Here is a 25,380-nt window from a genome sequence, read left to right on the forward strand (position 1 = left end):
TCTCATCTCTTCAAAGAAGCAAATCGAAGCAGAAGAATTAGCACTGACCTTCCTCCTGATAGGACCCAAAAGGCAGGATGGGGCTGCGTAACACGGGGATGGAAATAGGATGAATCTCCTGTTACTGTTTTCCCGAAGCTAATCTGAAGGTTGTCATGGTAACTCTCGAGGGTATAAGACTTATCAGCTTCAGAGTACAATTTTGGGTTCCATTCCTAAAAGAGGATATCAAGTCCTTGCATTAAGAGAGTGAGAGAAGAATCTTTTGGAAGTGGATGGAAACTGATTTCAGATTTTGGTCTGGACTTTTGAGAGAGTAGGCATCTTGGGAGAAAACAATAGGAATATGTCAGTTGGTAAGTCTTGCCAAATCTCTGGGGTCGCGGAGAAGACTCAGGCCAGGTAGCAGGACTAAAAGAATCTGGAAGTCGAAAACAATTGGAGCCATTTGGTGATTTAAATATGCACATCCTTATAAGAGTTGAAGCTATAAGTGGTAGATCTCTGCTATTCGCTTCGCTGTTATCATCTTGGTATTACTTACCGAAGACTCCACTTAAGTGGATTTGATCCTACTCTTTTCCTATATTCTTTTCATTCTGAAGTCATTGCTTGCATAGATTAATAACTATACAGCTTTTCCCCTTTCTACAGAAAAATTGTAAATGAAACAGAGTCTCATTACAGCAGTTTACTTTCAGAACAATTCTTCCTGGTGAAAGCTACTCAGCGACGTGGGATTCTGAGTACAGCAGTATATAAGCCTGCCTCTGGTTTTTCAGATTCGAGCACCCCACCCTCAGGGTGACAGGGCTCTGTACAAACAGGCATGCCTTCCTGGGGCTTTAGCTTTACTAGAAAGTTTGGGGGAAAACAGATTACGGAATACAGTGCTAAATTCACAACAACATTTAAAGGAAAACACAGAACCAGAAAGAAATTTCCTGTTCGAGGCAGGACAGCTTCACACGGCCTACACCTCCCTGACCACCCCCCTGATTCTCACTGTTAAAACTTCTGGAAAGCTTCGAGCAGCCAAGATTCAAACAGCCAGTCTCTTGGGGAATCCTGAGGACGACTCCAAAGACTGCAAGACGCAAGTAGTCCCAAATTACTATTTAACTATCTACACATGGTTTGGGGCCTTGGGACGCGTCTTTTTACAGCAATTACAAGGTGGAGTGTGGCGTAGTGTGATTCTTAAGTCAGAGGTCAGCACTACTCCCCGAATGCCGAATCCCACCCAGCGCCTGTTTTTCACAGCCTGCAAGCTAAGAATGGTTTTTCTATTTTTCAATGGTTAAAAAAAAATCCAAGGAAGACTATTTCACAACATGTGAAAATTATAGGAAATTAAAATTTCAGGCATAAATAAAGTTTTGTTGGAACAAAGCCACAGTCGTTCGTTCCTGCATTGTCTAGGGCTACTTTCTTGCCATCAGGGCAGAGTTGAGTAGGTGCCACAAAGCCCATACGGCCTGCAAAGCCTAAAATATTTACTATCAGGCCCTTTATGGAAAATCTTGGCCAACCTCTGATCTAAGATATGATCCCCACTATTGCCAAGTTGCAGCCTGGATTATCTAAATATAAAACATCAAACAATTTATATTATCACTCCCTCCATTAATGAGAGCTGTTTTGATGAGAGTTCATTGTCCTGCTACAGAAAGACTGAAAGAAGACCAGATTTCTCAATGGTAGGACTGACAAGAAGATACAGAAAGAGGAAATGAGAGATAGTATACTACTTCTAAGTAATCTCTTCCAAAGAAAATGGAAATCTTTTCAATGATATTTGGTGTTAGGTTTCCTTTTACATCAGAGACCAAAATGCCCTAGTTTCAACCTCATGGAAACTGCAAATACGCCCACTTGATCAGTGATTTTCTTTCAGAGGAATTAATGATCAGTGTTTGCAAGTTCAAATTCTGACCTTATTTGTTAAACTGCCTGGGGTGGAATGTGCTGGGAAAATGACAAAAGGAAGGAAGCATTTCTGTCTTCTGAGACTTCATTCCTCTTTGATTGACTGAAGAAGCCGTAAGAATAGCTTTTCTGGGCAAATGATAACCAGCTTGCTTTAAAAAGAGGAAAGATATTCTTTTGAACCAAAAATCTAATTGTGATTCTAATTCAGCCAAGTCTCTCATCTCAATATTAAAGTCTGGAAAGTGTAATACTTTTTCTTGGGTCCTAGCAAACTTTTTAAAAACAGAACAATTGGATTTACAATTGTATCACTACCTTATCAGACTGTGTCTGAATTTCTCTGTTGATGCACAATGGGTGATGTTCACAGTGGGTAAGTCCTTGCTTGGGTATGCCCAAGGCTACACATAATTCCAGGATCCACTGACTATAATGCTACCATGCGTTTTACACTCAGCCTTGTAGGATGCAACTGAATATAAGGAAAGTTATGAATCCACTCATGTATATTTTACTTAAACTTCAGTATATTTATGCCAATTTCAAGTCTTGTGAACAGTAAATTAGTTGAGACACATCTCACACATACTAGTCAGTATACTTCAGTTGAATGAGAACTATTTAATTTGGGCAACATGGCAGCAACGTTGGATGCCTTGGTCCTTTAGCCCTGGGAGAGGCTAGGCAGTAACCTGGGTAGCAGCGACATTGGCTTCAGCACCACAGTTATGATACTTCTGTGAGATGAGTCTCCTCGAAGGTGAGCCTTAACAGTCTCTCACAGCCCACGTTTGGCTTCACCTCTTGCACTCTTTGCCCCTTTCAAACCCATTGCCCATCAGTGCAGTGGACTGTTCAGTCCAATTGGACTCAGGTAGAGCTAAGGGATCAACCTGTTATCTCCATGCCATTCCCCACAGGCTGCCAATGTTTCTTGGAAACTCCACAAACTGCTGAGGAAAAGGTTTCATTGCGTCAGGATTACTTATTTCTGTGCACACTCTGCAGCATTTCCAAGAAGGTGCTCGTTTTCATTACACATGAAGGGTGCTGGTCCAAGGTCATACCTTCTCAGAATCTTTTGCCCTTATGTATTTAGGACAGAGGTGCTTCAGGAATGAGCATCCATCAAAATCAGTCAGAGTGAAAAAAAATAATTCAGTACGTAGTGCCTTCTTTTAATGAGTTTAAAAGAGTCAGTGGATCCTGGAAATAGAAATAGAGGGAAAAGTTCTGGTTCAATGAATCTAGGTTAAAAGAATACCTACTTTTATTGAGAAAATGAAATTTCCTTAGCCAACACATTGGCTTTTAGATTTCTTCTCTTTTATGAAGAGCTTGTGGTTTCATCAGACATGAGTAGCAGATCTGTTCCAGTGGGTCATCCAGGCAGCAGTAAGTTAGGATAATTGCGACCCTGCAGGGTCTCCAGAGAGTTGAAGGTCTAATTGCCGAAAAGAGGAATGCGACACTAGTCCTGAAGTGGAAGAAAAAAGGTCCTTTGGATACGAATACGATGGCTGCAATGTGTCCTGCAGAAGCAGGAAGTCTGCTCTGAATTTGAAGCTTGTTGCAAAAATCGAGGTTTAATTAATAGCAGATTGTTGGATAATACATTCATATAATATAGGACTTAATTTCTGGAAATGGCCTACACTACTTGGCAGCCACAAATCCGACACTAAGGCTGCCCACAGAGCCCCGTCCACCTGGTTAGACTTTTCTCTCTCTTTCTGCCTCCTGGTCAAGAGATAAAGCTTCTTTCTTGTTATATACAATTCTTCGTTTTTGACGTTTGAACAATATCGTTTCTCTTGGTTTATTTTTTCTTCTTACTGTCTTAAATTCTTTACAAGTCCTTTTTTTGTTTGCTTTTCTCGTTTTATTTTCTTTACTACTTGTGTTACTTCAATTTTAAATATGAATATGCCGATGCTTTCAAACACCTTCTTTCAAAAGAAGTGATAAGATTTGATGGATTTTATTAGCATGTCAGAAATTGATTCAGCAAGATGTTGAAAAAAACCATAGATTAGACTGGATTTTTCATGTCATTCATAGAGCTTCTATTTTTTTCAGCTTTAGTGAAGTATAATCTACATATGCTAAAATCCAATAATTTTAAGTGTACATTTGGAAGAGTTTTGACAAATGTGTAAAGCTCTGTAACCGCTATCAAAATCAACATACAGAACCTTTCCGTCGCCCCCAGCCACTTCTTCCTGCCCCTCTGCCAGTGAGCCTCTGCCCCTCCCCTCCCCCAGCCATGAAGCACCACTCATTGTTCTGTCACTACTGTCTGCCTTTTGAGAATTTCCTATAAATGGAGTCATACTGTATGTATTCTTTTGTCTCTGGCTTCTTTCACTCAGCATAATGCTTTGTGAGACTTGTCCACATCCAATAGCTTGTTTTTTTCTATTGTTACATGTATCAGAAGTTTATTCTTTTTATTGTGAAATCATTTTTCATTGTATGAATCCACCATAATTTGTTTATTGGTTTACCAGCTAATGAATATTTGGGTTGTTTTTAATTTTTAGCTATTACAAATAAGCTTCTAAGAACATTCCCACACAAGTCTTTTTTTTTTCCCCCCTGCTTTATCTCCCCAAATTCTCCCCGGCACATAGTTGTATATCTTAGTTGTGGGTCCTTCTAGTTGTGGCATGTGGGATGCCTTCTCAATGTGGACTGACGAGTGGTGCCATTCAGCGCCCAGGATCCGAACCAGCAAAACCCTGGGCCGCTGCAGCAAAGTGCAAGAACTTAACCACTGCACCACAGGGCCGGCCCCCCACACAAGTATTTATGTGAATATAAGTTCTGTTTCCCCTGGGCAGATACCTAGGAGTGGGATTGCTGGGTCCTGTGGTCAATGTATGTTTAACTTTTTAAGGAGCTGCAGTTTTCCAAAGTGGTTCTACCATTTTGTATTCCCACTAGCAACATATAAGGGTTTCGGTTGTTCCACGTAATCATCAAAACTTGGCATTATCATGGTTTAGTTTTAATCACAGTGGTAATTTATGTGATTTTAATTTGCATTTCCCTAATGAATAATGATGTTTACTTTATCTGAAAAGATTTGGGGTTTCATTGATTTTTGCCATTCTGTTGTCCATTTTCTGATTCATTGATTTCTACTTTTATCATCTTTTCTTACTTCTGCTTACCTAGGGTTTAATTTGGTCTTCTTCTTAATTCCTTTCCTTTTTTTTGGTGGAGAATGTAGGCATCGATCCTTAATTCTTTTTTTTTAAAGGTTGGCACCTGAGCTAGCAACTGTTGGCAATCTTCTTCTTTTTTTCTCTTCTTCTTCTCCTCAAAGTCCCCCAGTACATAGTTGCATATTTGAGTTGTGAGTGCCTCTGGTTGTGCTATGTGGCACGCAGCCTCAGCATGGCTTGATGAGCAGTGCCATGTCTGAACCTGGGATCTGGGCTGGTGAAACACTGGGCCGCCAACATGGAGCACGAGAACTTAACCACTCAGCCACAGGGCCAGCCCTAATCCTTAATTCTTTATTTGGTTGCTTAATGTGAAAATGTAGATCATTCATTTTAGATCTTTCTTGTCTTCTAATATAAGCATTTAGTATAATAAATTTCTCACCAAACACTACTTTAGCTGCACCACATACATTTTGCTATGTTGTGTTTTTATTTTTATCCACTTACAAGTGTTTTCTTTTTTTATCATGTGTTATTTAGAAGTATATTGCTTAATTCAAATATTTGAGGATTTCCCATGTATCTAGAAAATTATTGATTTCTTGTTTCCTTCCATTATGGTCAGAGACATAGTTTCTTATTTTCAATTCTTTTAAACTTATTGAGATTTATTTTAAGCCCAAAATCTGATGTATCTTCTTGAATGTTCCATGAATAGCGAAAAAAAATGTGAATTCTTCTGTTTGTGGATGGAGGGCTCTATGTGTCAGCTGGGTCAAGCTGGTTGATGGCAGTGATCTTTTTCTTTACTACTGCAGCCCAACTATGTTTAACTGTTCTCTATAAATATTTGTCGTGTGAATGAATGAATACATGCTCTATATCATGACTATGATTATTATTTTTATCCTCCACTCAAAATTCTAAATAATGGGTTGCCTGAAGAATAATCTCACATCCACCCAGTGCATCTGTCTCACTAGCATCTGAACAATCGCATATGAGCCATAAACTGAAGGGCCATTCAGACTCCATGTCCTCCTGTTTATGTCATTTCTAAATCCATCACTGAAGGGATAACTGTGTATTTTGGTTATTTAAACTTCAAGAGATTGCTGATCATTTCTTCATAGATGTAAACTGCTTTTCAATAATGTTCTGAAAGAAAATATCCAGAGGAAACAAACTTAAACGTATTTAAGCAGAGTCAGCATAAATTTCATCTCTTGGTGGACAGCTGAGGATGGGGAGGGAAGGGGGCCGAAAGGAAGGGAGATTGTGGCAGTGAAATCTTTATATCTTAAGTATTCTTCAGTGACTGCAAATTGTTTAATGTACTCTCTCTTCCCAAAGCCTTTGTTTCTTTGCATGACTCTATTAAAAGAGATCTCAGTCATGTTTGTGGTCCAGGAATAAAAATGGTAGTGTTTGCAATCAAGATTATCAGTCTTTTTAGAGTAGCCTCACCATTCCCCCCAAAAGCTATATTTCATTTTTATTTCTTTTCAAAATGCAGGCAAATCAACATTAATTTTACTTTGCGAGTTTTACGACACCCCTTGAAATTACTATAGATGTACTGGCATGCCAGAAGGCCAGGATTTCTGGATTGGGATTGTAACTACTTCATAATTGTGAACTCTGTTAACTAGAGTTAGTATAACTTGGGTAGTCTCCAAAAGTAGTGGGAGAGTTATATTTTTATATATACGACTTATATATATAAGGAGAATCAATGCATCTAAATCCACAGAAACTTTGTGCACTATTAGCTCTGCTTTCTGTCATGTTAGTTCTCTAAGAGGCTAATACCTATTCTTTTTCTTTTTTTTAACTCCCTCCAAGGAAACCTTGATAGAAATCAAGTCGGGCCAGTTTTGTTAGTTCTTGCCTTAAGTATAAGTGCTATCTTTAAAATCATAGAGTCCTGCTTGCTAGTCTGAGGTGTTGCTAATTAGGCCAAAACATGCCTTAGCTTGAGAATTTACCTGCATAATTTTAAGTTTTCATACGTAAGAAAGCTAGCCAAGAGGCTATTATGCGTGGATTTTTTAGAGTTAAACCTATCAAAACTAACCTAACACGGTTCTCTATAAAAACCTTCTCTACTGCTCTGAAATATTTTAATTGGATCATGCTTCGAGTGTGCAGACATTAACTTAACACACTCCTGTCTTGGGCTCATGGTCTCCTACATTTCCCCCTGACTATTTCTTTCATTACTCCCACAAAGGGATTCTTTGTGGCTCGTTTTTAGGTAATCAGAAAGAATGATTCTGCTTCGGTATGAAGGAGAATCATTCCACATCCAGCAAGAACTGCTCAGTTTCGAGAGCCTGAGAAGGAGGCCATCAGTCACAGCTTTGGGGACCAGCACTGCCCAACAGAGGTCCCTTATGGGAGCAGTTACTGGAAGAAGTGGCTAACGTGAGGACTTAGGTGATGGGGTCCCCTGGCCTCTAGGGCCCCCAGTGCTCCACTAAGCTAGAAAGGCAGCACAAACCCTGGTCCCTCTGATGCCAAGAGGAGGAAATACAGCACTTCCTCTGAAGAGTGGGTTATAAATCATGGTTCAAGTCTATAGTAATATGGGTCCTCTATGTCACCTATACTAAGGAATTAGGTGGGCTGGCACCTTGAGTCCCTAGTGTCAGCCTGCTTTAGAAAAGCCTTTCAGTGGCTTTTGAGTGTGCTTTATTGTGAGGCTGCACAGGGCCTCCAGCTAATTCTGGTTGTGTGAAGTTGAAAGGCATCCCTTCCTCAGAGGCAGGTGAATGCAGCCCTGTGCCAGGGCACTCGGCCTGCCTAGTGTCCTTAGGTACTGACACCCTGCACAAGGGTCTGTCTGTCTGCCCTGTGGCTACATCTATGGTCATGACCCCAGAGTCACTCTTGGCAGGAAACAGGCTGTCCTGGATGTCTCTTGAGATCACCTGTGGATTCGGATAGCCAACAACTACAGGGGAGTTACCGGACAGATAAGGCTGGCAATTGCCACAAGTGCTGTGAGAAAGGCCATAAAGTGTGGAGAGAAACCATGTCTGCTCATATCTTTGGGATCTTAGCCTAAATTTCCCTTCCTCAGAGAGGAAGTTCTCTTGTCAACTCATCTAGACTGCAGTTCCATTGTTTTTCATCTTACAAGTGACAATTGTATTTGTGTGTGTCTCATTTATTACCTACCTTTTCAACTGTCTTTGAGGTGTTCACCAATACACCCCCAACACATAGCTGATACCTGACACAGAGTTGGCACTTATTAAACATTTGAATGAAGGAATGTCTTCAGCATCCTCTGACAGTGACAGGGATGGGAGGTACGAAAGCAATCTAAAATACCAAGAGGACAGAGGGTGGACAGCCCTTGTTCAGAGGGACACAATCTATTTGATTTTCCTGCACTACAGGGGCTTTCTTTGACTCTGTCACCTTTTTACAGATAATAGATACAGATAAGGCTGAGCAGTTGATGTTTTAGCGTTTGTTTTTATTTTTATTTATTTATTTATTTATTTTGGGTGAGGAAGATTACCAATCTGTTACCAATCTTCTTCTTTTTGCTTGAGGAAGATTCGCCCTGAGCTAACATCTGTGCCAATCTTTCTCTATTTTGCGTGTGGGATTCCTCCATAGCATGGCTTGAGGAACAGTGTGTAGGTCCGTGCCCAGGATCCAAACCCACGAATCCCTGGCCGGCAAAGTGGAGCATGGGAACTTAATCACTACACCACTGGCCAGCCCCCTCATCGTGTGTTTTCAGCTGACACTTTCTGAGAATGCTAGGCACTGTGCTAAGTGCTTAATTTACATATGTTATATCATCCAACCTGCACAACAAGTACCCTATGAAGTAGGTATAATTATTATTCCATTTTACAAATAAGAAAACAGACTTGGGTATGGGGGGGTGGTTGTATAACTTACACAACAAAATGACAATGTCAGGACTCGAACCCAGTTCTGTCTACCCCCAGGTATCACACTCTTAAACCTTATTAAACACGTCTTTATCTTAAACACAGTGAGATGGAGCAAGAGATGCAAACTATAAGCATCTATTACAAAATCGCTTAGCCTGGGTCTCATGGCCCATTCTGTCTTTGGTCTTTCCAGAAGGTGGAGGATTTCTGGTTCTGCCTGTGTTCTAATCTAGTAAATAGCAGCCTCCATGTCCATGACCTTATTTTGCTTCCTCGTTGGTGCTTACTCCCATACTATGGGCACCCAGCTGCCTACTACACGGCTTCCATGTCCCTGGGGTGGGAGCAGGCTGGTTCCCACGCTCAGCAAGGCACGGACGTCTGGTTATGTAGCTCAACACTGAACAACGCTCAGTCTTTGGTGGGATTTTTTCCCTCAAAGTTTTAATGATCCCTTAAAATGGCAACCTTCTTAGCCTTTAAGTTTTTTTTTTTTTTAATTAAGGTTATGAAAGTTAACATCCTTGTGAAATTACAGTTGTACATCATTATTAGTCATGTTGTAGGTACACCACTTCACCCCTAGTGCCCGCCCCCCACTCCCCTTTCCCTGGCAACCACCAATCAGTTTTCTTTGTCCATATGTTAACTACCACCTATGAGTGGAGTCATACAGAGTTCGTCTTTCTCTGTCTGGCTTATTTCACTCAACATAATACTCTCAAAGTCTATCCAAGTTGTTGTGAATGGGATGATGTTATCCTTTTTTATAGCTGAGTAGTATTCCATTGTATATATATACCACAACTTCTTTATCCAATCATCAGTTGCTGGGCACTTAGGTTTGTTCCATGACTTGGCTATTGTGAATAATGCTGCGATGAACATAGGGGTGCATGGAACTTTTGGAATTGCTGATTTCAGGTTCTTAGGGATAGATACCCAGTAGTGGGATGGCTGGGTCATAAGGTATTTCTATTCCTAACTTTTTGAGGAATCTCCATACTGTTTTCCATAGTGGTTGCACCAGTTTGCATTCCCACCAACAGTGTATGAGGGTTCCCTTTTCTCCACAGCCTCTCCAACATTTGTCACTCTTGGTTTTGGATATTTTTGCCATTCTAACAGGTGTAAGGTGATATCTTAGTGTAGTTTTGATTTGCATTTCCCTGATGATTAGTGGGGATGAGCATCTTTTCATGTGTCTATTGGCCATCCGTATATCTTCTTTGGAGAAATGTCTGTTCATGTCCCCTGCCCATTTTGTAATTGGGTTGTTTGATTTTTTATTGTTGAGTTGTGAGAGTTCTTTGTATATTATGGAGATTAACCCTTTGTCGGAGAAATAACTTGTGAATATTTTTTCCCAATTAGTGGGCTGTTTTTTTGTTTCAATCCTGTTTTCCCTTGCCTTGAAGAAGCTCTTTAGTCTGATGAAGTCCCATTTGTTTATTCTTTCTATTGTTTCCCTCATGTGTGGGGTTATGGTGTCCAAAAAGATTCTTTTGAAGCTGATGTCAAAGAGTGTACTGATGATATTCTCTTCTAGAAGACTTATTGTTTCAGGCCTAATCTTTAGGTCTTTGATCTATTTTGAGTTTATTTTAGTAAATGGTGAAAAAGAATGGTTGATTTTCATTCTTTTACATGTGGCTGTCCAGTTTTCCCAGTACCATTTGTTGAAGAGACTTTCTTTCCTCCATTGTAGGCCCTCAGCTCCTTTGTCAAAGATTAGATGTCCATAGATTAGCCTTTAAGTTTTGAAAGGCTGCTGTTGTGGTGGCTCAGAGCCCTGGCCATTTGGGAAGGTCATTTTCTACCAGGAAAATGCATAGGCAACTGCACCTTGAACCTGATGTCAGAAATGTGTACCACATTGTCTCATTCCAAACGATCAAACAAATTTTCATAATCAATTTCATACATATCTAGGCTACTAGTATTTACTTGCTAGGTAGACCCTCATGGTAATTATCTAAAATATACATAGTATTTCAAGGTATATAGCAAATTGCATTATAGCTTTTAAAATTTTTCATGCAAAAATACATGTGACAGCCTAGGCGACAGGGAAGAAATAAAGATAAATAAGTTGACTCCAAGAGGTCCAAAATCTAATAGTAATTATTTACAACAAGACTCAGATACAACAGGATATTCTGATCTTCTGTTTAAAATCCTAATATCGCTTCATAAACCAATCAGACACACTGACCTCCTGCCAATAGAACGTTTGCTCGCATGCCTGTGCCTCACTGCTGATGGCCTGGTAGCTAGCCTGGCTCTCCCTTCCCTGAGAAAGCCCATCTTTGCAAATGATGAAATTGAGGCAACTTAGTCTGTGACTTTTCAAGATGTGAATGTGGAGTAGCATAGAGACACACAATCCGGTGGTTCACTGCCTTCTTTTCAATCCTGTGCACTGTGTAGATTTGGCTGAAGACCAGCTCACGTTTAAGCTGCGCGTTATTTTGTAAACTTGTGAAAGTTGCACTTAATGTGTTTTGATTACCCTCGATTGTTATCCATGCTAGCCAGAAAGTACTTAAAATCACAAAAACACTTCTGTCTGTATCTTGAGGCCTACACCACCAAACAGTGAGAACGAGTCATCTTGAGCTCTTTCAAGAAAAAATAATTAAAATTTCTTATGCTGCAGTTTAAAAGTCAACCATGGTACTTTTCTTTTCTTTATGTTGTATTTGGTCACCCTACTTTAATAGTGTGCAGTGAAGAGGAAGGTATCAGCCGAGATAACTTTTTTCTACATGCTAGAAAAGCGGATTCTGAGTAAGGCCAAGCAATTTATTTCAGTTCATAAACATTTATGGAAAGCCTAGGAGCAGGCTAAGGGCTAGAGGCAAAGAGAACAAAGTGTATCAGAATCTTGATGGGGAGGGGAGAGATACAGAAATGACCTTATTATAGAGTAGGACAATTATTTAAATGAGGGAAGAGATTTCGGCTGGGGGAGGGGGCGTGGGGAATATTTGGGAAGTTGGTGACAGGAGGTGGGATATGATATCATTTCAATTAAGAAGGCCTGCAGACCACGACCTCCTTGAAGGCGGCATAGACAGTTGGATCAAGCTTCACTGGCTTCTGTTTTGGGCATTACTTCTCTCCCACTCACGCCTCTCTCTTCCATTCCCACTTCCCTGCCAAAAGAAGAGAGTAATGGGAGGGAAAACGCTTCTTTCTCTTCAAATGCAAAATGTATTGTTCTGCCTCGGGCCAATGAGGTAGACCAACTATTCACAGAATATACCTAATGCATGCTCTGAGAAAGGATACAAACCTTGCCAGCTTTCAAAGCTTTCACTCACAGGAATAAAAAAGTTGGAGTGGGGAGCATGGAAGGCAGAGGAAAAGCCGGGATGTGTGTGCTGCCCATTTACTGTAGTCGTGGTGTTATGAAAGTATCAGTCCAAAAGATCTCGTGTTATTTATTTAATCAAGTAATCACACTCTCTGGAACTTTTGGATGCAAGCACAGGAATAAAGGTATTCATGAAGTCAGACTTGCAATTGCCAGGAAGTAGCAAAGCATGCCAATTTAATCTCTGCTACCTGTGTAACTCCTAAGGGGAAGATGAGCTCATGAATGCATACATAGATCATTACAAAGCTGAATTAAAATACATTAAATATGGAAGTCGGATATAAACCCTCGAGGGTTATACAACATAAAAAGAATAGTTGAAGAACAACCTGAAGCTTTAAAAGGGGAGAAGCTAAGATCCTCACTGGCTGGGGAAAACAGTTAGTACTCACTCTTCAAGGAAAACATCTCATAGAAGCCTGGGGTTTGAAAACCCTAGCACTCCAACTAATCTAAATGAATGTAAATTTAGGAGGAGGGACTTGTTTTATGCCCTTTGTGGTCTCGGCAGCCTCTGGACGTGACAGGCTTCTATAACTGTTACCTGAATTGGATTGAGCTGAAATAAAAAGGGAAACACCCTAAATCATCCATTGAAATCTTCTTTAAAGGGTAAGTTTCATTTATTTTCCACTTTTTTATAGTTACTTAGCAATGTATATGCTACAGGTTAAACAGTTGAACATTTACTTTAATATTTTATTTTGGGGTAACATTGTCTTCAGCACAATGAGTAACAGATGCGCGCATGCACGCACGAACGCCAGGAAGTGTCCCATTTGCGGAGAGTGCCATGCAATTAACCTTTGGTGTATTAATGAATCGGCAGCAGCAGGACTCAATGGGGCCCAAAAGTAAAAACTTTAAAGACTTTAAAATAAAGTGGCTACCAATCAAAAGGAAGAAATAACATAAATTCACACTTAGGAATAGAAAAATGTGAATTAAAATTAAGAGAGTGCTGAGACTATGGAAATCATTAAAAATGGAGCAGTAGGAATAGGAAGGAGATTTATGTGCAAATACACACGAGTGTAAGAACCATGACGTGGACAAGGGCGTTTATGCAGGAGTCAGTTTGAGATTTTTCTCCAAAATAACCCAAAATGAATGGAAAGAGATATTTGGCCCCCTAAAAATGAGCCAATGTAGACATTGACAGGTAATGACTACTCTAAAAGATGTCGGGAACCCTGAAAGTAAACAGTCAGAAAACATTCGGAGCAATGAAGAAAATATGTACTGTGCATAGCTATACATCATTAAAACGGTAGGAATGTCTGTTTACTGTAACAACATAAACAAATTAAGGGAGGCAAAATCTAGAAAGAAAGAAATTATTTTCTCTTAAAGAGTCTCAGAAATTGACCTAATCAGACATATTTATAGTTCATGGAGATTAACTACTGATGGGTGAATTTAGGATGGCTAGTAAACTCATCCTGGAGAATTCTGAAGCAGAAACTTAGGAATCACAAACCTGAAAACCTGGATAAGTTTACCCAAAAGCTAAGGGAGCCGCCTCCGTTATTGGAGGAAGTCCTGTTTTTCTATGATATGACTTTACATTCTGAATTACTCAAACTGAGACTCTTACTAGCAAAAAGTGAATAACAAAGAACAGCACCGTGGGATCCTGCATGTCTTTAACTGCAAAGACTCATTAACAATACGGCAACTAAAGACACAGGTACAATTCTTTCAGTAGCAAATTCTGACTTAATCTGAATGTAAATAAACTAATTTCAGACTTTAAGTTTCAGAAAAAATAAGGCGTGAAGGATTTAAATCTTGTTCAGTGCTTTTGTCCCACACAGAGAAACTGAAACGAGATGGGGGAAAAAAGTAAAGAAAAAGTATTCTGTCAGCTTTTGGATTCTTTGTGTAAAGAATTGGTCATCTGAGTAATTTTCCTAATGGTTGGATTGTAGTCTGCTCATTTAGGTTCCGTCTTGCATGAGCAGAACATCTCGTACTTGCATGTTCTTTTCTCTGAGGGGACACCACATCTAGGGTCAGTTACACGGTGAAAGGCTTTATGCTTGCTTGTTATTCCTGGTGTAACAGAAATATTAGCCAATGTGCCTTTAAAGCTTAAAATACCAGCAAATGTAATTCAGTACCCATGTTTTTTATCCTTTTGGTTGGCTTATCATTTGGCATTGAAACCATCCTTTTTACTGACTTCACTTTTTACTTAAATAAGTAAATTTTATTTTCTCTGCAGGAATTTGAATCTGTAATAGCAATGAGGTAGATGCTTACACGTGCTTTGAGAAAGTGTGTTGTGTATGTGTGTAATTTATTTTAAAAATCAACATTTATCTCACGTGCACCCATTTGGAAGGATACATCTAACACATCGAGGTATTCTTACTCTATGCCACACAAAAAGATGAGTAATCAGCCTTTGCCTTCAAGAGATTACCATCTATTTTGGCTGACTTAATATACCGTCTCTGCTCCTTTCGTAGGATGAGAGAAAAATTAAGCTCTGCGTGTGCTGAGTAAGCACTTCGCCTGAGCCATAGTGAGATAAAATAATCTTGGAGTCACGTGGACCTGGACTTGAACCCTGGCTGTGCGTACTTTTGTTCCTTGAAACCTGAGATTTCTACTTAAAAATAAGGATACTAATTTTTAGTTTACAGAGGTGTCATGAGGGTTCAGTGTGATCACGTATATACAACACCTAACACAGATAAGCCCTGAATTTGTAGGTGCCCTCCCCCCTTGTATATATTATTTAAATGAAACGTTCAGGTTTAGCATGGTCCATAATTGCAGCCAGGGTGTAATAGGCAGTACTTCTCGTGGTGAATGAGGCAGTAATCCAGTGGTTAAAAATTCAGAGACAACGTGGGGACGCCAGAACATGATGCGCAAGAGCGAAGCCACAGTCCTTCCACACATGCATCACCAGTCACAGCCTCTCTGTTAGAAACGATCTGTCAGGGCTGGGGAGCTCCACAGGGAGGAGGACTGGAGCATAGGATCATGGTGTTTCTAGAAAGCCTAGAGAAAAGAAAAGTGGCTAAGAAGATAGGGATTTGTTTTGCCAGGGTTCTATAAAAAAGAGGCACATGGATTATATTAAGAGAGTTTGACTAAAAATAACTTTGAGTTTCTTGCCCTTTTGCTCCCAATCTACCAGACCCATTATGTAGCTTTTCACAGCGAGAACACAAAGGAAAGTCCAACCATGTGCACACCTTTCATCCCTGGACAGCACTTCTGCCCACAGCCCTCCCTCTTTTCCCATTTTGTTGAGCTGTGTTGAACAATAAAGTACACTTGAGGGGCTGGCCCAGTGGCACAGCGGTTAAGTGCGCACGTTCGCTTTGGCGGCCTGGGGTTAGACAGTTCGGATCCCGGGTGTGCACGTGGCACCGCTTGGCAAGCCATGCTATGACAGGCGTCCCACATATAAAGTAGAGGAGGATGGGCACAGATGTTAGCTCAGGGCCAGGCTTCCTCAGCAAAAAGAGTAGGATTGGCAGCAGATGTTAACTCAGGGCTAATCTTCCTCAAAAAAAAAAAAAAAAAGAAAAGAAAAGAAAGAAAAAAAAAGAAAGTACACTTGAGGCCAAACTTTAATTCCCTAGCTGAAACCCAGATAGTCAATTTCCTCTTTGTCCTCCTGGTCACTCTTTGCAACAATCTCCCTCAACAGAGAGTCAGGGTGCTCCCTACAACAAGTGAGGAGATGTCCCTAACAAAGAAATTCCAAAAATTAACTGAAGCCCCCAAACCCTACTAGTTTTGGGGGGAGACCTTATCATTCTTTATTCTGCTTGTCTTTCCACATTCTATGCCTGATAAGCTAGGGAATGTGAAAAGCTTCTTTGGGTTGGTCACTGTTCCATCCCCTGGGTGAAAGGTTGTTATTTCTCTGGATTTGTAAAAATGGGACTATTTCTTTCACTTTTGTTGAGCTGGTTGGCATTCTGGTGGTGGCTTTCTAACTTGTTTTTTTTTTTTTTGCTGGGCAAGAGTCGCCCTGAGCTAACACCTGTTACCAATCTTCCTCTCTCTCTTTTTTTTCTCCCCAAAGCCCCAGTACACAGTTGTAAGTCTTTCTAGTTCTTCTCTGTGAGCCGCTGCCACCGCAGCATGGCTACTGACAGACACTGGTGTGGTTCTGTGCCCGGGAACCAAACCTGGGCCACTGAAGCGAAACGCGCTAATCTGTAACTGCTAGGCCATCAGGGCTGGCTCTCTAACTTGTTTTTAATTCCACCACTGTGATTTTTCTTTAATTTCATTTTTAAAACTTTACAGAATAACATACATACAGTAAAGTGCACAAATCTGCTCAATGAATTTTTATATGTTGATAACACCTGTCTGCTTCAACCACATCAAGATCTAGGACACTTTCAGCACAGGGAATTCCCCCTGCTGTCTCTTCCCAACCAATATCCTCTTCCTGGGAAACACTCTTCTGACTTCTAGGTTTTCCCTGATTTTGAACTTCATATAAATGGAACCATAAAGTGCATACTTTTCTGTGTTTGGTTTATTTTGATCAAAATTAAGTCAATGAGATTCATTCAAATTGTTCCATGTATCAATAATTTGTTCTTTTGTTATGTAGTATTCTGTTACGTGAATGTACCGCAATTTATCCTTTCCTGTTGACGAATATTTGTGGTGTTTCCATTATTCACCTATTTTATGTAAAGCTGTCCTGAGCATCTCCAACGTAAATTCTTAATTTTCTCCAGGCCCCCTCTTTGTGGACGTTGTGATGAACAGAATTTGTGGAGAGGGTTTACAGGCACTCACTTAATCCTGCCCCACGTTATTTCTTCAGGTTACTTTGGCACCAGAATTCAAAGGATGATAAAAATCCTCTGTTTTCCAGAAAAAAGAAAAGAAAGGGGCAGAGAGGGCATGTGGGAGGGAGGGAGAAAAGAAGGAAGGAAGACAGGGAGAGAGAGGAAGGGGTAGGTAATGTGTAGGCATGTCAGTATAAAACCTTAAACTCATAACTCCCCTTTTATAGAGGTATCTGACCATCTTAATTTGCAATGCCTAAATAAGCAGTGCTTCCATGATTACAGACTTCTTTAGCTCACTTATGGAAATATTCCAGGCCCTCTGGAAATTATTTAAAGAGCTCTGTCTTATCCTTTTAAGAAGTTGATAAAATCACAGTGTCAAGCGCAAATTCCAGGGCCAAGTACACTAGGAAGTTTGGTTGACTTTAAGTATTTTTCCTAAGAGTTTTTTGTCTTTTTAATTTCACAAAGACTTGAAACTCTTGAACAGATCCCAGAGGCTGAGGAAAACAGTGAAACCCATCCTTAAGCGTTCACTGTTATGTGCCACTGTTACTAGCAATCTCCATTGCTGACTCTGAACTTTTGATTCCTTATTTCACTTCCCCTGGATTTTCCTGCTTTTGTTGATACTCAGGTTACTTCCTCAAATGTGTAAAGTCCTCAGACATTCAAGTTTGTTCCTGGGAGCCCTAGAGTCTTCTACATTAATAAATTACCTAGACAATTACCTAAACGCTATCCCTTTTCAATTTTTATATATAAATCATCTAAGAAACTGGTCAATTAAAATAATTAGTGCATGGTAATTAGCAAATTATTTGCTCAACAGTTTATTTCTTATTAAAGAGATTTTCATTTCTTTCTATCATTAAGATTAAGGATAGTTTTTTGTTTTTTTTTAAGATTGGCCCTAATATCTATTGCCAATCTTTTTTCTTCTTCTCCCCTAAACCTTCCAGTACATAGCTGTACATTCTAGTTGTGAGTGCCTCTGGCTGTGCTATGTGGGACGCCATCTCAGCATGGCCTGGTGAGCAATGCCATGTCTACGCCCTGGATCCAAACTAGCGAAACTCCGGGCTGCTGAAGCGGAGTGCGCGAACTTAACCACTCAGCTATGGGGCCGGCCCCAATGTTGGCTTCTTTCTAATTGTGTTCTTGTTTGTTTAGTTATGGGGAAATACACATGTTCTTTGTAACATCACTGCTCAATGTTTGAAATCAGATTATAGTCATTTTCAATTAAATTCATGGCAAATGAACTTGAGAGGCTTCATGATAAATCAAATTATATCAAGCCATAGAACCTCGTAAGAGTAACCACTTGGTACTGTAGATAAATTGCGAATGTTATGAAAATAGTAACAAATGGCTGTACAAACATGGCAAGCCAAGTTCTAGACATCAACTCTTTAACCGAAAGGAGTTAATCCAAGAAAAAAGTACTTGTCAATTTCCAGTTTTTAACAATCACAGGTAGAAGTTAAACATATGGTTAGAATTTGGCTATTGCTTTCCCCTGCAATGTTGAGGGCTGGCTGAGTGAATCTTCTATGATGAATATTTTACCTCAACCACTCATGTGCTGTGCTGGAAGCAGTTTTATTTAAAGACAGAATGGAAAGTATATAGGCCAAAGTTGAAAGAGAAAAGATAAATATTTGCGTTGAAGGGTGGTGGCCATAGAAATGCACTAGATAATAAGTGTATAAAAGGCTCGGCATTTATCACTGTGCTTAGAAGGACATTTTTGAGGCTCCTGAGTTTTCTTAAAAACTACATCAGTAGCTCCAACTAGGAAAGAATTCTCTGTCCTAACCAACATTCCAAGGCCAACTGTAAGGCTTTCCTTAAAATGTGCTTTGTATGAAGCTGTCAGGAAACAGCCCTTTGTTAGCTGTATAATAGTTCTGGGTTCAAAAAGGCTGAAGTGATAAAAACATAAATTATGATTCCATTAATAAAAAACACTCTAGCTAGAGCTTGTTTTGAGTTCCTGTGATAGTGTTTAACTCGTTCAAGGTTTGCATTCGACCTTTACAATAGGCTCAGTGTTAGGGAGAAGGAGAAACCTGTTGATACACCTCCTTGAAGCGCTCTAGGTTTCAAAACAACTCTGCAGATAGCACACATTCCTGTGGTGGGAGGCGGAGCGCCAGCCCACAGCTTTCCCCATTCATGCAAAGAAGGAGAAAGGGACTGAGCTTACCTCCCAACAAGTGAAGTTAAGCACATCCTGCACGCGGATTGTTATCTAAATGGAAGTTCTGTTCACAGGGGCCATAAGCGACACTTTCTGACCTGGTTCCCTCCTGTTCCCTCACTCCACCCCCCAGCGCCCTGGCTCACTGCTGAGAAAATACTTATTTCTTCTTCAGAGATACCCTTTGTCTTCCTTGATGATAGTAATTTTTTTCTTTCTTTTTAGTGCAAAAGAATTTTTTCCTGTTTGTCCTGTGTGCCATGTCTAATACGTGACATTGTTTCTCCTTTCCTGTTACTATGCTGTGCACCTCTTACAAACAAATGTGAGCTTTGTATCAAAACAACAATAAATGCACGTGCTATAAAATTATAAAGGGGATAGTACAGTTCTCAGTGATTATATTCTTTGAGCACATAAAATTTTGAAAGTGCTTAGAAATTTCTTTTAAAAAAACTTCTTGCAGAAACCGACTTTGTCAAGTTTTTGATTTTTGCTTTTACGGATTGTTTACAAAAATACCTAGTGTGTTTCAGAAATAATTATGTATATTTTAGTGTAGTGGAGCTTCAGCAGGTTAAGGCTTTAGACTGATCTTTCATTTGCAATTAATCCATATATTTATCCATAGATTTTATACACTATTTCAGCAGCGTAGAGTAGGTGAAAATATTACGAAGTGCAACAACTTAAAAAAGATTCACAGATCATACAAGGGTTGTGGAAGCAAGAGAATATGTTTGCTGATATTTATTCTTTGAAAGCCATGTGCTAGTGTGCCATTTTAAATTTTGTAACTATTGTCCAACTCTTTAGCAATGTAGAGCGAGAAGGAGACTTTCTGGGTGTATCTTTACCTGCTCTGAACTCCCCTTCCTGCCTTTGTTCTGCCCCCCAATCTCAGTGGTCCTCAGTTTTCTCCAACTCTGACAGTCTCAGAGTTGGAGCCAGGGGCTGCTCTGACTCATCTGCACTTTTATCTTCTGAGATCATTCATTGGAGGAGCAATGACATCAGTTTTCCTGGAGGCAGGCTGGTTGGCCAAGGGGACCATGGAAGGGATGAAGTTAAAAGACTTGGAATAGCACCTGATACATAGTAGGAGCTCGACAAGTATTTGTTGAGTAAAAGTCTTCAACTGTTCTCTTCGTGCCACTTATATTTCCAGCCAGATCATGAGGGAGCAAGTGTTCTATTTTGTTTGTATTGCAGTTATAACCCTGGCTTTAAAAATATCGGGTGACTGGACATTGCCAAAATTAAGTAAATAAGCTTTACTTAATTTACTTAAATAAACGTTCCAAGCCTTCCAGACCTTGATAGCTTTATTTCCAAGGTACACTTCAATTTTGCTGAAGGGAGTCGGGAAGGAGCGTTGAGCAGGTGGTGCTCCAAAACCCCTCCCCCCTAAACGAGAGCAGCGTTACATCCTGAACTTTGCCAGATGATGTTGTTGGCAGGGATGCTTTAGCTGCTCAAAAAAAATCTTTTTACATAAATACCAAAAAATCCACATTGAGAAACTTCTGCCTTAAAATAACCTAAGCTTTAGATAAACTCCGCTAATTCACTATTCCCTCTCTGGCAAACTGGGAGGTCCCAGTCCGCTTTTGATGGCTTCCACCTGATTTCGATTATTTGCATTGTTGCCAGGAGTATAAATGGAAAAATTAGAATATCTACAACTAGGGGGTCTGCAATCCCACAGGGAACCACTGATACTACCTAAGGAATCGCCACTCCCTTGGAAGAGGACAAAGTTCTCTAGAGCAGGACTCCTCAAACTTACAGAGGACACGAGAATCACTGGAGATGTTGTCACAGTGCAGATTCTGATTCCGTAAGTCCAGGGTGAGGCCTGGGGTTCTGCGTTTTTAACAACTCACAGGTAATGAGAATGCTGCTCTTCCGCATTATTATCACCTGTCAGGTTTTTTAAACTATGGATGCCTGGGTTCCACCTCCATCCCATCCTCCTACCCCTCACCCCCACTCCATCCCGGGTTTCTAATTGAATTGGCCTCAGTTAATGGCCTGATCATAGGGATTGTCTAAATCTCCCAGGTGATGCTAATATGCAGCCAGCTTTAAGAACCTCCAGATCTTGTTTTTAATCAGTTTTCACTTGGCAATCCATTCATTTACATGCATCCCCTGCCTGGCCCTTGTAGGCATTTGATTTTCTGAATTAAATACCCTGCCCTTTCTTGAGGAAATCACATGAGTCTTTCAAAACCCCTTTTCAAATACTACTGCAATTTTTGGATATATAATACATTTAAAAAATAGTTCTGGCAGTCATCTTGCTGGAAATCCCATACAACTTTATTCGTAACCCCTAAGGCAATGACCACATTTTACCTATAACTGTTATGTGTATTTATCTTCACCTCCCTAGTTGATAAACTAGCGAAAGGCAGACATTGCCTCACCTCTTTTATCTTTCCATGTGGTTTCCCAGCCAGTGGCCCCACGCAGTGCCCTGAGCATGCATTTCTTCATTCAGCAAACATTCACATACAGCTGGTGTGCCAAGCAGGCCAGGCTGTGGTGAGGCGTGCAAAAACAGACGTGTTCCCTCTCTGCCTCTAGGAGCTTCACAGTCTAATGAGGGAGACAGACATCCATAAGGGACTTCTTACAAAAACAAATGTCAGACTTTAACCAAGACATGAGGGAATCTGAACTTTTCCAGATTGGAAAGTCTTTTTGAGGAAATGGCTGAAATCTGAAGAATATACAACTAGGCGGAGGTGGTAAATGAAGGTGAAGAACATTCTAGATAGAGAAAACTGTAGCATTTGCATGATTTTTAAAAGAAATTAAAATTTTTTCAATCAAAAGTCTGCCTCTTCCTATCCTCCATCCACTCAGGTTCCCAGAGAGGCGCCAACTAATATTAGTTACTTGTGTATCCTTTCAGAGTCTCTTTAAGCATGTTCCAGCAAATGCATGCTAAGCATTGTATTTTCACTTCTGAACCATGCTTTTTCCCCCTTAACAATTTACAGTCATGTGTTGTGTAACAATGGACCGCATATACGACGGTAGTCCCATAAGATTAATACCAAATAGCCTGGATGTGTAGTGGGCTATACCATCTAGGTTTGTGTAAGTACTCTGTATGTTGGCATAACGACAAAATTGTTTAAGGACACATTTATCAGAACATATCCCCATCACTGAGTGACGCATGACTATAGTCTGTATTTTTCACTTCAGCACAGAGAGAGCTTTCCTATTTTTTCGTAAGAAAAAACTTGTTTTAAAGCTGAGCATCATTCAATTATGTGGCTATTTTAACTAGTATGTTCCCAATAGTTGGGTTGCTTATAATATTTTATTGCAAACAATGCCACAATGAATAATCTTGTACTTAGACATTTTTCACATATGAAAGTATATCTGTAAGATCATTTTCCAGAAGAGAAATTGCTAAATCATGAGCATATGCACTTGTAATTTTGAGAGGTATTGTTCAATTGCTTTCTATAAGCATTGTACCATTTTATATTCTCATCAGAAATATTTGAGAACCCTTTTTCTCCTATTGCCTCCCCAATAGTGTGTTATCAACGTTTTGGATGTTTTTCAGATGTGATAGTAAAAATAATGGTATCGTAATAGTTTTAATTTGGATCTCTCTCTCTTTTTTCTTTTAAGATTGGCACCTGAGCTAACATCTGTTGTCAATCTTTTTTTTTTTTTAATTCTTCTCCCCAAAGGCCCCCAGTACGTAGCTGTATATTCTAGTTGTAGGTCCTTCTGGTTGTGGCATGTGGGACACCACCTCAGCATGACTTGATGAGTGGTCCCATGTCCGTGCCCAGGAGCTGAACCAGCAAAACCCTGGGCCACTGAAGCAGAATTCATGAACTTAATCACTCGGCCACAGGGCCAGCCCCTGGATCTCTCTTATTATGAGTGAATTTGAACATCTTTTGATACGTTTAAGAGACACTTTTATTTTTTTCTGTAAACTTCCTGTTTTCATCATCTTTGACCATTTTTATATTGGGTTCTTATTAATTTTCTTATTGATTTCTAAGAGCTCTTTATGTATTAAAGATATTATATTTTTTGATATGATTTGCTGAAAATTCTTCCAGTCTTTCGCATTTAATAGTATTCTGGAGTTTTTGCTTGTTTGCTTGTTTGTTTGTTTTTACCTTAGAGTTGCTTTTGGTTTTCATAGACTTAAACTTATCACTTTTTCTGTTATGATTTCAGAATTTTTAGTCATAGTTAGAATGGCCTTCCCCACAGACTGTAAACGAATTCTTCCATGTTACATTCTGGAATATCTATAGCTCTGCCTTTTTAAATTTATCTTTGATCTTTCATATACATTTGGTATATCATGTAAAGCATGGATCTGATTGCCCATCCACTGTCAAAATACCATTTATTAAATATATATATTTGTAATATTCTTTTTTTAATGGTACCTCCTACTTATTTATTTATTTATTTATTTATTGGTGAGGAAGATTGTTCCTGAGCTAACATCTGTTGCCAATCTTCCTCCTCTTGCTTGAGGGAGATTGTCGCTGAGCTAACATTTGTGCTAACCTTCCTCTATTTTGTATGTGGGATGCTGCCACAGCATGGCTTGATGAGTGGTGTGTAGGTCCGTGCCCAGGATCTGAACCTGTGAATCCTGGGCCGCCTAAGTGGAGTGCCTGAACTTAGCCACTAAGCCACCAGGCCAGCCCCTTAAATAATGTTTTAATGAGATAACTGAGAGTATTAAGAAAGGGAATCAAAACATGAGTCTAGGAGCTCAGTTCTAGGGAAGTAAGAAGTCACGGGGTACCAAAGCAAATGCAGCGCCGGGGAAATTAAACACTGAATCTGTGTAGCACGATGGACGGCAAGTTTATTTCATAGATGCTGCCACCACCACCACCCCTTCATGGTAGACATGGCCAATCTGTCATCGCACTTCTCCTCAAAACATGCTGTTCCAGGCATCTACTTCCAATTAATCAAAATTGACACATTTGCCCTCCCTGCAGTAGGATTTGATTTGGGAGGAGTAGAGGAGGAAGAGAAGTGGCAAGAGAGGTGGCTGAAAAGGCAGGCAATGTCAGAGTCTGGAACGCATCTTAAGCAATGGAGATAATGTGATTCTTTTTTTTTTTTCTTTTTAAAGATTTTGTTTTTCCTTTTTCTCCCCAAAGGCCCCCAGTACATAGTTGTATATTCTTCGTTGTGGGTCCTTCTAGTTGTGGCATGTGGGACGCTGCCTCAGCGTGGTTTGATGAGCAGTGCCATGTCCACGCCCAGGATTCAAACCAACGAAACACTGGGCCACCTGCAGTGGAGCGCGTGAACTTAACCACTTGGCCACGGGGCCAGCCCCTAATGTAATTCTTTTAAAGGCAAAAATGACATGATAAGTGTTTCAAGAAAGGAGGGAATGATGGATTAAAGGAGCAAAATCAAAAGCTACTATAGTAGTCCAATCTAGAGATGCTGAATACCTGAATTCAGGTAGTAGAGTAAAAGAGAGAGGATAGGCCATATGCAAGGGGTAAACTCGGTGGGACTTGGAAAACAATTATCTATCGGTAGTGAGAGACAAGACAGAATAAAAAATGATCGATCCCTTAAAGTAGGGCATAGAGTAGTACTGCGGCCCAGACAGAGACCTTAGGAGAGGAACAAATTTGGGAATGGAGAGATAATAATAATGAGAATGAGTTTAGTTTTGGATTTTAGATATTAATACTATATTTGGATTGTTTGCATTTGCCTAGCACCAGGCTAAAACTATGATGTGTTTAGGAATAAAGAGAAGATTTAGTGTTGACTCACACAAGATAATTACTTGAGGAAAGAAATTACATATACGGAAGCTGGAAGAATGACCAGTTAGATCTATGAATTCCCAGTATAAAAGATGACTGCCTCAGAAACCATGGGAAAAGATGAACTGGCAAGTGGAGCATGTGATAATAAAAACAACAACAAAAGCTGA

At 40.0% G+C, this 25,380-nt stretch overlaps 1 protein-coding gene across 4 annotated transcripts in view; it reads left to right on the plus strand.

Moving 5' to 3' along the window:
* The window catches only part of SLC39A10 (solute carrier family 39 member 10), a 123,697-nt gene that overhangs the window by 12,183 nt on the left and 86,134 nt on the right, over positions 1 to 25,380 (plus strand). The window contains exon 1 of one of the 4 annotated variants that reach the window (XM_070581710.1): positions 12,318 to 13,019. The exons of 2 other annotated variants lie outside the window; for them this stretch is intronic. The gene's annotated coding sequence lies outside the window, so the exon portion shown is untranslated. Of the gene's footprint in view, positions 1 to 12,317; positions 13,020 to 13,907; positions 14,098 to 25,380 lie in introns of those variants that run through there. One more of the 4 variants, XM_070581709.1, reaches the window with a different exon arrangement.

This window comes from Equus przewalskii, chromosome 17, assembly GCF_037783145.1.
Source record: "Equus przewalskii isolate Varuska chromosome 17, EquPr2, whole genome shotgun sequence".
Taxonomy (NCBI): domain Eukaryota; kingdom Metazoa; phylum Chordata; class Mammalia; order Perissodactyla; family Equidae; genus Equus; species Equus przewalskii.